At 34.7% G+C, this 16,113-nt stretch overlaps 1 protein-coding gene across 4 annotated transcripts in view; it reads right to left on the reverse strand.

Annotated features, from left to right (window-relative positions):
* Window positions 1–15,617, reverse strand: part of LOC138708243 (adiponectin receptor protein-like) — a 60,217-nt gene extending 44,600 nt beyond the window's left edge. Inside the window, exons 1-2 of one of the 4 annotated variants that reach the window (XM_069838590.1) lie at window positions 15,420–15,617; window positions 14,955–15,052 (exon numbers count right to left, since the gene is read on the reverse strand). The gene's annotated coding sequence lies outside the window, so the exon portion shown is untranslated. Of the gene's footprint in view, window positions 1–14,954; window positions 15,325–15,415 lie in introns of all 4 variants that reach the window. The other 3 variants (XM_069838589.1, XM_069838591.1, XM_069838592.1) reach the window with 3 other exon arrangements.
* Between the last annotated feature and the right edge of the window lie 496 nt (window positions 15,618–16,113).

Here is a 16,113-nt window from a genome sequence, read left to right on the forward strand (position 1 = left end):
CAGGCTGACAAAACAACAGACATAACCTGCAAAAGCCAATTTGTTATTATTTTGAGATACATAAAAGATTGTAAATTTGTGGAAAGGTTTCTTTCTTTGAAAGAGGTAAACAACTGCACGGCTGTCTGAGCAAGGTTCTAAAACAAAGTATACAACCCTTCAATTTAGAAAATAAACTCATAGCTCAAGCATATGACGGTGCTGCAGTAATGAGTGGTAGTTTTAGTTGTATTGTGCTGAACTAATTTTTAAGTAGAAACAATTAACTTAAATGAAATAGATCTTGGTGCATTATTTAACGTATACCGCAAAATTTGTGAAATATCTGGCCCCACCAACATGAGCTGCCACTGCATAATATATGTCAGTGACAATGTCATTCATACAGTGTACCAGTATACAGGGCAGACTGTAATTAATGTCATTAATTTCATGTGGTTATTCCTTGAGATATTTCAAACAAAAAAGTTCAATATAATTTTGCTCGTTTTTGTTTCCCTTTCGAGATAAAAATTGTTTCGTATGAAATATTTCATAGCATGTTGTAAGAAAGCCATTTAGTTTCCAATATGCTCCATCAATGTATTATGATAATAAGTGATTGAAAGAATTTTAGTTTCATCCTTTAAGTATATAGAATTTTGATACTAACAAATGTAATTTTTCGTTCTGAAATGGAATTTTAACATGTTACATTGTATTGTATTAAAATCTTTTGTTTGAAATATCTCAAAGAATAATCCCCTGAAATTAATGACACTTACATTTCACCCCGTATACGAAGATGTTTAAATACAAAAACCGAAAATTTAGTTCATATTTAATGTGCACCTATTTACCAACTTCATGTCTCAACAACTACTACTCTACTTTCAATTTAACCATTACAGCCATAGGAGCATTATTTCAAGAATAGATTTCTACAAGCAATGTACGAAATTCAACTAATGCAATGTAAACCACAATTTACATATCTTCAATAAAAAATAAATAATAAATAACTTTGTGCACAAAATGTAGATCTAGCATGGTTCTGCTGGACTGCTTAAGTCAGTGTATTTCCTGCATGATAATTTTCGTTATTGAAAGATAATTTCTCGAACATGAGATCAGAGCTTCAAAGGTTAAAAACAGAAATGTTATAACAGAATACTCGATCATTATTATGAACTCTTTCTCTTCCTCAGAAATTTCCCTACATATATATGCCTAACAACAATTTTGTCTCTAATTTTTATATATTATATAAAAAATAGAACTAGGCCTAAGGATAATACTAGGGAACAAAAAAAATTTTTGTCATACCTCCTGAGTGAAAATACCTGATTCTTATGGAAATCAGTATGCTGAGTCTGAAAATGTCTTTCAATTTTTCCTATAGAGCTTAGTTCATAAGATATGGAAGAAAAATTAAATAAAAATAAAATTATGCTATTTCAAATTGTCAATTTAAATGTAAATTGAAAATTTGGTATTTCTAAGAAAAACGAAAGATATTTCTTAGTCTAAATAGAAATAAAATGAATTTATATAAACTGCTTAAAATATTGGCAATAGAAATAATATAACTCGCGCTTCCATAGCTTCCTTCAGAAACCAGCAATAATCTCCCAGCAAAGTGGGATCCCAACGAACTTATAACGTTTTTCCATTGTGCCCATGTCCTGATGAAAATGCTCTCCCTGTTCATAATTTTTTAGGTAGGTTATTTTACGACGTTTTATCAACATCTTAGGTTATTTAGTGTCTGAATGAGATGAAAGTGATAATGCTGCTGAAATGAGTCCAGGGTTCAACATCGAAAGTTACCCAGCATTTGCTCATATTGGGTTGAGGGAAAACCCCGGAAAAAAACCTCAACCAGGTAACTTGCCCCGACTGGGAATCGAACGCGGGCCACCTGGTTTCGTGGCCAGATGCACTAACCATTACTCCACAGGTGTGGACTGTTCATCATTAACAGCGCCCAAATTTTCAGGGGAAAAAAGTCTAAGTGCAAATGGAAGAAAGACTCTTTCAGGACATCCCACTTCCCATTTCTTTATAACATTGTATTCATATTGTTCATCCTTCTTACTGTCAAGCACGCCAGGCTGCCAGTTCTGTATTTGTTAACTTACTTGCAGAAACCTCATCTTTCAAAAGCTTCTTTATCTGTGTGCCAAAGAAAATACCCTCTTTTAACTTTGTGTATGTTAAACTCCATGTATTGTGGGTCCCTATCACCACGGCATGGCGCGTCCTCAGGTTGCGGATAGAGGAGACGGCCTCCAGATATGGAGGGTAGCTGCGAATATGTTGAATAAGCAGTCGTGGACAGCCGATAAGGGGTGGTCCTCCAGCTTGGGGGTTGGGCGAAGGGCTAACAACCCATCACCGTAAAAAACAGCTTGTTACGTATCCCTAGAATAAGCCTCGGAATAGGACTGATTCTCTGGCACGACCACAGCAAAGGAATAAGGATTTGAGATTTGGCACTTGGAACGTAACTAGTCTTTATAGAACAGGAGGGGTAACATTAGTAGCAAAAGAACTAGCTAGATATAGAATAGACTTCGTAGGAGTACAAGAGGTTAGGTTAGATGGGAATGGCATATCACAAATAGGAGATTACTTGTTGTATTATGGGGAAGGAAACAATAATCACCAATTAGGAACAGGATTCTTTGTTCATAAAAGAATAAAATCAGCAGTAAAAAAGGTCGAATTTATCAGTGACAGGTTATCATATTTAGTACTTAAGGGTAGATGGTGCGACATCATAGTTATAAATGCTCACGCCCCTACAGAAGAGAAAGACGACCATATAAAGAATAGCTTCTATGAGGAATTGGAACATACTTTTGATCAGTTCCCTAGATATCACATGAAAATTTTATTGGGGGATTTCAATGCTAAAGTAGGACGGGAGGATATTTTTAGACCAACTATTGGAAAAGAGAGCCTACACGCAATTAGTAGTGACAATGGAGTTAGATTAGTCAACTTTGCTACATCGAAAAATTTAATTGTCTAAAGTACAACATTCCCCCATAAGGATATACATAAATATACTTGGACTTCTCCAGATGGATTGACACACAACCAAATAGATCACATCTTGATAGATAAACGGAGACATACTAGTATAGTAGATATTCGAACTTTCAGGGGTGCAGACTGTAATTCTGACCATTATTTGGTGATTGGAGAATTAAGAGAAAGATTATCAGTAGCCAAGCGAGTAGAGCAACAAGTTAATATTACTAAATTCAATATTTTGAAATTAAAGGACGAAGAAGCTAAGCAAAATTATCAGGTCGAAATTTCGAATAGGTTTGCCACTTTAGAAAGTTCCGACGAAGTTGAGAAAGAATTAGACGTTAATAGCGTGTGGGAAAATATCAGAGATAGTATCAAAATTGCAGCTGAGCAGAGCATAGGTTATTATGAAACTAAGAAAAAGAAACCGTGGTTTGATGAAGATTGTTGCATGGTAGTAGAAAGAAGGAAACACGCAAAATTGAAATTCTTACAGGATCCAGTTGAGGAGAAGAGAGATAATTATTTCAATGAAAGACGGGAAGCAAGTTGTAAACTTAGGAATAAAAAGAGAGGTTACTTGAAGGAAAAACTGAATGAGGTAGAAACAAATAGTAAGAATAAAAACATTCGAGATTTATATAAGAGTATAAAGGAATTTAAGAACGTATATCAGCCAAGGGTAAACGTGATCAAGGATGAGAATGGTGACTTGCTTGCAGACTCTCCATCAATCCTAAACAGATGGAAAAACTATTTTGCGCAACTACTAAATGTACATAGGCCAAATAGAAATGATCGGGACGAAATTGAAATACAAACTGCTGAGCCATTTATACCCGAACCCACGCTTTCAGAAGTCGAAATTGCGATAGAAAATCTGAAAAAGTACAAGGCTCCAGGTATCGATCAAATTCCAGCAGAATTAATACAAGAGGGTGGGAGTGCATTATATAGCGAAATTTATAAACTTGTACTTGCTATTTGGGAAAAGGAAATTGTACCAGAACAATGAAAGGAGTCCATAATTGTACCTATTTTTAAAAAGGGGGACAAAACCAACTGTGGTAACTTTCGAGGAATATCACTTTTGTTGACGTCGTACAAAATTTTGTCCAATATTCTTTTGAGAAGATTAACTCCGTACGTAGATGAAATTATTGGGGATCATCAGTGTGGTTTTCGGCGTAATAGATCGACTATTGATCAGATTTTTTGTATTCGACAGATAATGGAGAAAAAATGGGAGTATAAGGGTACAGTACATCAGTTATTCATAGATTTCAAAAAGGCTTATGACTCGGTTAAGAGGGAAGTATTATATGATATTCTTATTGAATTTGGTATTCCCAAGAAACTAGTTCGATTAATTAAAATGTGTCTCAGTGAAACATACAGCATAGTCCGTATAGGTCAGTTTCTATCTGATGCTTTTCCAATTCACTGCGGGCTAAAGCAGGGAGATGCACTATCACCTTTACTTTTTAACTTCGCTCTAGAATATGCCATTAGGAAAGTTCAGGATAAAAGTTCAGGATAACAGGCAGGGTTTGGAATTGAACGGGTTACATCAGCTTCTTGTCTATGCGGATGACGTGAATATGTTAGAAGAAAATACACAAACGATTAGGGAAAACACGGAAATTTTACTTGAAGCAAGTGCAGCGATCGGTTTGGAAGTAAATCCCGAAAAGACAAAGTATATGATTATGTCTCGTGACCGGAATATTGTGCGAAATGGAAGTGTAAAGGTTGGAGATTTATCCTTCGAAGAGGTGGAAAGGTTCAAGTATCTTGGAGCAACAGTAACAAATATAAATGACACTCGGGAGGAAATTAAACGCAGAATAAATATGGGAAATGCGTGTTATTATTCGGTTGAGAAGCTCTTATCATCTAGTCTGCTGCCGAAAAATCTGAAAGTTAGAATTTATAAAACAGTTATATTACCGGTTGTTCTGTATGGTTGTGAAACTTGGACTCTCACTCTGAGAGAGGAACATAGGTTCAGGGTGTTTGAGAATAAGGTGCTAAGGAAAATATTTGGGGCTAAGCGGGATGAAGTTACAGGAGAATGGAGAAAGTTACACAACACAGAACTGCACGCATTGTATTCTTCACCTGACATAATTAGGAACATTAAATCCAGACGTTTGAGATGGGCAGGGCATGTAGCACATATGGGCGAATCCAGAAATGCATATAGAGTGTTAGTTGGGAGACCGGAGGGAAAAAGACCTTTAGGGAGGCCGAGACGTAGATGGGAGGATAATATTAAAATGGATTTGAGGGAGGTGGGATATGATGATAGAGACTGGATTAATCTTGCACAGGATAGGGACCACTGGCGGGCTTATGTGAGGGCGGCAATGAACCTTCGGGTTCCTTAAAAGCCATTTGTAAGTAAGTAAGTATGTAAGTATGTTAAACTGGGAGATAATTCTTGCATGTAACAAAAACACTGCCTTCTCTATTCAATTCTTTTGACAAAATATTTCATTGATCCCAATTTTATATGCAGAGAGGGCAGGAGAACATTTTTGAATTCACAAGTGGGTTATGATTTATATTACACTGACCAGGAATGAATTATGAATTCCTGTATAGTTTCCCAATGTTTAACACTATAATGTTTTGGAGTCCACATTTTATCTTGATCACCAATTCTGCAACCGAAGTAGTGAAAGTAAGAGCACAGAACTACAATCACTGCAGCGATTAACAATAAGATATCTTGCCTCAAAGAACAACAGCACTAGACTAATTCACCAAACCAAATCTCTAAACGAAACTTTTACCCAGATCAATTCTAAAAGTAGCAATATCATGTTTATTAGTACATTCATATTTTAAGATAACACTTATTTTCAATACAAAACAATTTAGTTCTTCCATCTCAGGCAAGGGATATCTGGTAATAAAGTTCTACCTGCCTCATACATGACACACAATAAATTTAGAGACTAAGGAACCCACAAAGTACAAACATTATGACGTACAAGAATTATATTTTAAACTGCGTACAAATATTTTTTAATATTCATTCTACAAATCATAAGTAACAAAGCCTTAGGATTTACTGCACATGATATTAATTTTATCACAGTCGGGAATCGAATATAAATAAAATCGAGACCCAATAGGCTAATTTAAACATTTTTGGTTTCTGCATATAAAAATTGACAAAAAAAAACAATCATTGGGTTCCTGGAGGTAAAAATCGGTTTCCCTTGTGTAATTATAATTAGACCTTTATGTTAAGGAAGTTCTTCTCTCATACCAGCCACTACCCCAGGAGATTTAAAATAGGTTTAAAATATGATAAAATTTAAAACTTAAAAACCTTAAAACTTCATAGTGTTCAAATACTGTCAAAAAAAGGTAATGTAACTTAAATACACCATACGGCTATTTCAAAGTCATTTGCTTCATCATCAGCAGTCTTACTACTGCTTCAAGCTTGCATCTTCCAGATTACTGTCCTCTGTGGACCTGTGTCTTGTTTATTATGATATCTAAGAGTGTGTAGGAGTTAAAATTTAGTTGCATATGAAGTATATTTTGTTTGTGTAGTTTGTGTATTTGTATATTTCATACTGTTCCAGTATATTTAATTGTTGGGTTCTGGGTGAAATATGTAGTAATTCTATGTCTATAAAATAAGAAAGAATTCTCCAGGCTGAGATGCCGTGGTCTACTGGAGACGGTGGATCCCAACATTTCGTCTTCAACTACAGCAGTAGACATGGGTGAAGTGATCTCAGCATGCAAGTAGTAACTGGTGTGACTCAGTATTTATAGGAGTGGTGATTGGTGTGCTGTTTACGGTTTAGTCTGACAACTAGTAGTGAACCACGGCCTCTCAACCCAGAGAATTCTTATTTTGACCCAGGCCATGAAAGTCTACATTCTGAGATAATTCTTTCTGTTTCTATGTCATTAATACTATAATATTCGCACCTTGGGAAGAAGAGGGCCACAAGTGTAAAAATTATACTTCTGAGATATTGGCAATTAAAACTTTAAAAAAGTTTAGTAAATTTAATTTTAGCAGTTTTTTTGCACTTCTGGCCATATTGAAATAAATCTGCATAAAATACTGTAGTTATGTCCAAGTGTATTTCCCTAAAAGAAATCCACAATTTTCCATTTCAAATCATACATAATACTAAATTATAACATAAATAATACAATTTTAATTAGGACAACATTAATAACAAAATTAAGTATGAAAGTTACTTTAAATTATACAGACTTAAAAAACATCTCCCTACGAAATTTTTTCTTTCAAATATGGCCTATAATTATTCAATGTTATCCTCTACCTCGGGAGAAACTGTAACATTCTTACAGAACACATGGTACTGTGACTTGATATGATTTGCTTCACACATTGCTACAAGATCTCTTTTTTTTTTTGTGCCACTGATGTATGTGGTCCACTTATAGGCAGTTCATGTGAATCAGAATATCTACCATTTTGCCGATGCTCACCATTGATAACACTGTACTCACAATCCTGAAAACTGATTTTGTATTTAAGTAAATAAGGTGCTTCCTTTTCAACTTCAATTTCCTTCATTTCAATCCAAATTACTTCACCTTTTCGTTTGTACTGAAATTAGATCGAAAAGAGGTAGTCAAAATTATATCCTCTATATCCATTTCATTTACTTCAAATGACTGACCTGTTTTGTATCACTGTCACCCACCAAGTGGGGACGTAGATATGCCCTGCCCTCATATGCTTTCTTTTCTGTTTTTCAACGAGCGAGTTCATGTGATCTCCCTCATTCTGTGTGGCAGTTACTGAAAATCTGTGACTGAGAGAAGGAATATTATTTTATGACTTGAATGCATACACGTGACATGAAACTACAGTGCGTTCGTAGCTCGGCTGGACCATTCCGCGGCAGCCTTGGACTGGGTGAATATTGGCGCACCTGCCGCCAGAGTTACACGTAAATGACTGGCAAGTCATGGGTACGGAACACTAACTACTCTACTAACATTAGGCTTACCTGCATCACGACAGATGTTGAAAGTGATGACCTTCAACTCGAAAACATTCCCTATATCTCAAAAAACAATTCTGGTTCACTCTCAAAAGTTCATGTTGACTGATTGCCTGTATTTCTCTCGTGATGTTGTCCTTCAATTCTTGTAACGTGTGCGGAATTGATGCGTACACTTTATTCTTTAACATTCCCCATAAATAAAAATCGCATGGAGATAGGTCAGGGGAACGAGGTGGCCACAATCCTCGACTAATTATTCTGTCACCAAACACACTTCGCAATTCATGCATAGAATTCGCAGTGGTGTGCGCTGTAGCTGAATCCTGCTGAAACCAGCCACTCAGTCGTTCATTTCTTGTTAGTTGCGGAAAAAAATTATTCAAAATTGAAGTTACATAAACGTGTGACTCAACTGTTGTGTCGAAAAATATGGGACCGATAATTCTACTCACACTCACTGCACACCAAACCCCACCTTTTGCAGCATGGTGAAGAACTTCATGAATAATATGGGATTTTTGGTAGCCCAGTATCTATTGTTCTTAGTAGAAATGTGGCCGTGAAGATGAAACCATGCTTCATCAGTGAAGAAAGTTAAAAGTGGGTCCACATCGCCATTATGAATGGACTGCACAAACCAACTGCAATAATTAATCCTACTTACAAGATCTTGTGGTTGTAAAGCATGAACTACAGTTACACTGTAAGGCTTAAGTTTCAGAAGTTTCGTTGCCACAAAAGCTGACGTCTTGGAAATGTTAACCTCTTTGCTAAACGTTGCAGTGATTTGTGGGGTACTACACCAGTGCTACAGCACTATCTGGCAGCAGGCGCGCCAATCTTCACCCAGTCCAACACCGCCGCGGAACGGTCCAGCCAAGTTACAAACGCACTGTATATACTTTTATCAGGATAAAAAGTAATGGACTTTCCAAAACTGTTTTTCTTTCCAATTTCATTCGGACCACATTTGTCTTCATCTCCATGCCAAGTGAAGCATTGACCTATGACACTATCCATGTTGTAAATGGTGAAATTGTAAGTTGAGAGCCTACGTTTATAAATATCCCCAAACAGGGTATCATAGCAAGCTATAATACACTCATTCTGTTTGACTTGTGTCTATCGTAACACAGGTCTTTTTTTAGGGACAAAGAAGGTTGAACTCTGTAAGCTGTGTAGTTTTCAAACTTTAAGTTAATTTCTCTACAATCTGTAACATAATTTCTATGCAGATCTACAATTGTTTTAGAACCACTCATGTATTAGCGAGATGATTATCTTAAAAAATGAGCATTAGCATCTCCATCTGAAATGCTCCCTTCAGGTTTCTAGGTTTTGTCTGTACCACTGTTATCGAATTCGCTCTCAGAATCATAGTTATTCTGTAAAAATTATAACATTATTAGTTATTTAAATCACACATGTGTGTGTTCATACAACTGTGATATATATATTGTATGTTTCTTATTATTAGTTATGGCTTGTAATTTTAGAACAATTACAACATTTCTAAAATATCATTTTTTCTTAAGTTTCTATTTTTCAACACATTATAATATTGTTAGTGAACATTGAATAAATACATTTAAATTTATATTACCTGATTCAGCAAAGATACTGCTAAAGCTTTTATGAACTCTCTTCTTGATTTATGCAGCTACATGAAAATATTCATGAACAATCAAACACTGTTGTAATAATTATGTAAACAAGGAAAAGGTGCTAAAACAAAGGAATCATGAATGTCTGGCCAGGCGTGCCATTGTTGCGGGATAAAATGCCACGTGTTTATTCTAAAAGAGCCATAATGAAGATAGGGCCATTTAGAATTATTTCAAAGAAGGAACATCATAATACAAAGTATTTGTGGAATAGAAAAATATTCCAGTGAATAATTATATCTTGACAAGATAACATTATTTTAACTAAGTTTTCTCATCAGACGTAATTGCTAAATTACTATAACTTCGTTTAAGGGACCATTACTTGCTTTTGATCATCAGATGAATCATTTTTTATTCAGTTGTTAAAGGTTCCATTCCTATATCACACTACCATAAGGACACAATTTTGTCATGCATCTATTTTCTTGCTCGTGACTTGGGGCCTTATAAAAACAAATTTGTAATCTTTTTCTCTAACACATAGTAATCTTAATTCAATTTATGACTTTTTTACACTTGTGGCTCTCTTCCTCCCAAGATGTGAATTGTTGGTGTTAATAATATGTTCCACATAATTCGATTTATTGACTGATTACTGCTTTAAAATGATCTGCCTGTGTCGGACGAAGTGAGAACTCTTTGAAGTGTTAAGTGATAACATCGGGATCACTCATTTCTTTTGTTATTAGGCCTACAAAACTTAATTTGGAGAATTGTTCTCAAGGTGTAAAGAAATCTTTCTCCATAATTGTAGGGAATTTCATTTACTAATTTCGTAAGCGCTGGAAAAAATGTAAGAGCTATAAAGATTTTTTGTAAAAAAGTATGGCAAGTGGTTTCATGAGAATATAATTTTTTCATGTGAAGTTTTGGTATTCTTAAAAGGTAGAATATCGACGTCTACAGTAGGGAAACCCTATAAACTTTTCTCAGAATCGAGCTAAAATGTGGGCGAAATGCTGTAAAGGATTTAGTTTCCTCACACAACGAAGAAGAGTTTTCGCAGCACAGTGTTCCTTACGATTTTTGGGAAGCCATGATGCTGCCCGAATAGTCAAAAAGGTGGCTGCCACAACTCGAAGCGCAATGAAAATAGGAAAGAATATCAATTACTCACCCCTATAAAGGGATAGTTTCCCTTATCCAAAAGTAATCAACCTTCAACCTTTGTACACAAACCAAGTATGCTACATGTAACTAATTTTGTATATTTTGTGGAAATCTCTTAAATAGGAGAGAAGTTATTATTTTTGTATTCATTCACCCCTATGAAGGGGTAGGTTTCTTTATCCAAACGTAACCAGACTCCATACCAAAACAAGTATGGAACTTGTAACTGATATACTATATTTTGTGAAAATCTGCTATGTAGGAGAAAAGTTAAGTACTATTTTTTTACAGAGCATCACTATAGAGGGGTTGTGTGCCTTATCCAAAGGTACTGAGACTTCATACACAAAACAAGTGTAGCACTTTTAACTAACATACAAAGTTTCGTCGAAATCTCTTAGATAGGAAAGAAGTTACTAATTTATTTTCAGCTAGATTGCCCAGATTGGCCTATTCCACTGTGCAGAGGTGTACAAGGTAAGAAATCTGAATTTTATCCGAGACATACACAAGGCGCGGGACTCATTGCCCTGCTGTTCCTATGTTTATGACAAACAATTTGCAACTGCACAGATGGAGTTTCTGCCCAAAATATAAGGTATTATTTGATAGCCTATCTATGTACTGTAAGTTAAAAATGAGAAACAAATGTTGTGTAAAACGTGAGTAATAACAGAATTCTTCAACAATTGAAGTCAGTGTGATTTTCGAAAATGTCTGGTAACGAAAAATTCCACTTTCAACATATAACACATTTAGCCATGAGTGATATGCCTACTGCGGTGACACAGCCAAAAAAAAAAAAAATAAATAAAAATACAAACCAAAAAAAAAAAAACTAATAAAAATGACATACTTTTAGACAATATTCTGCTAATGGAAATAATAGGCATACTTCTCTACAATGAAAATGCAATAAAGACATCCAATATCCTGTTGCTTTGGATTATCATGCAACTTTTAATACATTTTTATTCAAGATTTCGTAACTGTGTGTGTATGAAGAGTAGGAAATGGAACACGTGAAGGGGGGGGGGGGGGAAAGCATCTCAGATATTGAGAAAAGTGTCTGTTAACCACAATGCTATTTCTCCACCAAAGTGCAACGAGAAAAGGCTGATTCACTATTTATGTCATATATAGTATTCCTCATGGGCGTGAACAATAAAATTATTGCAGCTTACTATTTTTCACACCTTCGATGCCTTACTTTGAACAACTTAAATAATCTAAGCAATATTATTTATTTAATACAATAAATGTAGTCGATGTGGGCGCACTGAGAATGCCGGCCAAACTTCGATATCTCCCCATATCATACACAGCACTGACAACTGATTTTTGTTTCGTTACGGCTTAGATGGGTTAAATGAGGTGATAGCTAAGTGACATGTGACAAGGTTAGTGAATTCTTTGAAGAGATATAGAAGTGATATGAAGCAGATGAATGTGAAAAATGTTTAATGATTTAAGCACGTTTTCTCTCCCATGTGTAAGTGTGGAGAGATGTTAAAATTTCAACAGAATTTCATCATGGCTATTATAAAAGGGATATTTAATTAAATACTTTTTTTTTGTCTTATATGGAGGAGGGACTACACTGCAGCCTGAGGCTTATTGTGCTTACCACTTCTATTCTGTGAATGATTGGGTAGCCAAACAGTTGCGCTTTTGTACAAGTACAGCATGCTGCACAGTGAACTTAACTCTGGCTATTGTATGGATGATGATATGTGAATTAGTGATGGCATAATGAGTATGAAGTCCAATGCCAAAAGTTACCCATCAATTCTGCTTCAATTGGTTGACAGAAAATCCCGGAAAAAACACCAACCAGGTAATTTGTCCCAACCAGGATTTAAACCCAGTCCTGCTCGTTTCACGGTCAGCTGTGCTAACCATTACTCCACAGCAGTGGACTTAATTAAATACTTAGTAGTTCATGAAAAATACGGACATATTAAAAGCATTCAGTTGTTCTCCAAATAATTAAGGCACTTGTATAATACATGTAACTGCTAAATCACAAACTAAAAAAAAATAACAGTGCCATTCACAAATAAAATATTGCAAATATGTTGTGACAAATGAACATTTCTGTCATGTTGATTACTAACTGTTTTAAATGCATTATATTACATCACTTCTTATGAAAGACTTATACATTAAGACTTATGTCTACCATTCTTATTATACAAAACAACACTTGATTACAATAAAATACACTTTCAGATTTAGAATACCCACAGCTGTTCACAACCATCTGTGGTGGTATCTTCTGTGTAATGTCATGTGACGAAAACACCAATATGTCCACTTTTTCAGCCATTTGTTGTACTTCCCTTCCTTGAACATCACAAACACTTTAAATTCTTCGCCACCACAAGCGTTTTTAACTTCCCCTGGATAATATTGATGTCATTATAGGTTACAGCACACCAATCTCCTCCTACCTTCAATTGACCTTTCGTGATACTGCAACATGCTATATTCCTTGATATGGACTGATTTGTTTCAATGAGTGATAAAACATGTCAACAATGATTTTTAGTGTTTCTAAAGACTCCTATCACAAGATGCCCCAATTCATGAATGCATTAAGAATGTTGTATTCCCCTAATTGGTACAATCTTTTGAAAAAACTTTCTGCCTTCAGTCAGATTAATGTAGTTTTTGTCTACAAAAATATACTTCACATTGATATTGGATTCTTTTATGACATTTTTTTTTTTTTTTTTGGTGTTTCAAACATTTCTTCCATTTAAGATATGTTGCGTGGCATATCTCTTGAGTGCTGCTCTATTGCTATGATAAGGTTCAAAGAAGTTCCGTGAATCATAATGGATGGCATCTGGATAGTTATTGTTCGACATGGGTGCCATCATATACCTATTCTTAAAACGTGTGGCTGCACCATCTCTTCCAGGCAGTTAGTTTCTTTATTATTCATACTGCAAAAATCATCAAATGTTGTTCAAAATTGTTTGCCTAAGTTCTTGCATGTTTCGAGACATTAGATATAGGCCTAACTGCATAAGACTAAGTGCATAGTTCATTATGTTGCCTGTTGCTTTTGTAGTAGAGTAGTCTATTGGTAACTCGAGAAGTTGGTTCAGTGATCCAGTGGGCTGATATTACCTCATTTTTTTGTGCTAACTCAAACTAAATTTAGACCTATCCAACTTAAATTCTTGAAAATACTAAAATTAAAATGTTCAGAATGTATAAATATTTATGATATCAATAGAACAAGTAACATAGATTAAAAAAAAAAGGATTATCTTTTAGAATTGCTAAATGATACCTTGGGTAAATCAATTAACGTTATTACAGTAAATAAAAAATGTTAAATCCATATCAGAAATTTAGTACCAATTTGCCTAATGTGCAAATATATACACCAATTTATTTATACAGAAGACTACTTAGTATGGCAGTTACCTACTTCTCATAAATATGTATAAGCTTGTTCTATTAGATGAAATAAATTAACATAGCCAGTTCTTGTAAGTTTTTAGTTCAAGGAATTAAAAAAAAACTAAATATTTTATACGAACTTTAGACATAAATTAAATGATTTATACTAATTTTAGGCCTACACACTATATATTTTTACAACAATTATGGAAACACATAATTTCAAGAATATTTAACCTATAATATATGTAGGCCTACATTGAAAAAGAAACGCGCACTCACGCATCAACAGTAAGTATTTGAAATCCCACTGCTAACTACTTTTAGGCGTAACGACTTTAAAAAAAAAAAAAATTGCAACTGAATTTGAGGATAAACTTTAGTTACACACGAAACTAATATATATATTTTTTTGTGTCACACTCCTTGTGTTACGTGTTTTTCTTGAGAATTTGTACGGAAATCAAAAGCTTTTCCATATAAGTTGTTATGTGATGTCTCTAACTTTTCCATTTATGAAATCTTAAAAAAATATTTTAAAATAATTGTTGCCAGTGAGGTACGCGTATACTGAAATTTTCTTGGAAATATGGCATTTTCATGGAATAACACAACAGTAATTTTACTACACCTTTAGAGTGTACCGACTGTACTGACCTTTAGAAGTACTTAAACCAGTAGAGACAGTAAACATCACCAACATTACGTTCCAAATACTTACCAAACTGTTGTAACAATCACAATAGGCTAGGAACATGAAAACTCCCAACACATAAGATGTTCTCAGTTTTGTTCACCAGATTCTGTGAATAGTAACATCTGTAAAGGAATGTACATTATTTAAGGACACACGGTTGAGAGGTTCTAAACTTTGCCCTTAACATCAAAGATTGTCATTATGCAACCATGTGCAAATAATTTTTAACCATGTCATTGATAATTATGCACTTCACCGAAAGCACTTTATAAAACAGTGTCGTTTGTTCAGATGCCATAAAAGTCAATCCTCCGTAGTTTTAATGAATGCAAGTATTGTTTATGAATTTCAGACACAACATAGCAAATCGACCTTTAACCCTTCACCAAAAATTCTGAAAATCAAGTATTATGTAATATCAGATATAAATATATATCCGCCATTAAACAGAAGAAATTATACTCGTTAAAAAAACGAATAGTTACACACACTGTTGTTAGTGGTTTATAACCTACAAAGCACTCAGACTACATTTTACACAATTTTTGTCTATTTCTTACGTCCTCTAACCGTATGAACTGTAACATCGAGTATTCGATAAGATTCGAGAATAGACAAACAAAAAAAAAATCGCCAACTATAATACACACAGGTAAACCCAATATGTAGCACAAAGTTTTGCAACCGCGAGAAAACTCTTATACTCTGCACGATGTGCGCTTTTCTCTATAATGGAGTTCGCACAATTTGCTAGAGTGCGTTCATAATTCTGTGCCAGCTTGGTGAATGATATGTTTCTATTGCTACCAACGAGGAAGTGTACGTACAAATTGGAGCGACGATATACCATAGACAAATTAATAGATTATACATATATATATATATATATATATATATATATATATATATATATATATATATATATATATATATATATATATATATACCATGGATAAATATAATAGGATGCGAAACTGCGGTCAGCACCATCTGGCATTAGGGGTCTGGAATAAGGTTATCAGCGCCCAACGTCGTAGGTGGTGAACATTAGAACTACGTGTTGGGTACATTACCCAGAGTTCTCTATTTATCCCAAAGACGTTATAATAGTATACTAGACTCACACAGAGCGCTGGTGTGCTGTCCAAAATTGAAACCAGTCTGCGCATGTTTACGCCGCCAT

This window comes from Periplaneta americana, chromosome 10 (genome assembly GCF_040183065.1).
Source record: "Periplaneta americana isolate PAMFEO1 chromosome 10, P.americana_PAMFEO1_priV1, whole genome shotgun sequence".
Taxonomy (NCBI): Eukaryota; Metazoa; Arthropoda; class Insecta; order Blattodea; family Blattidae; genus Periplaneta; species Periplaneta americana.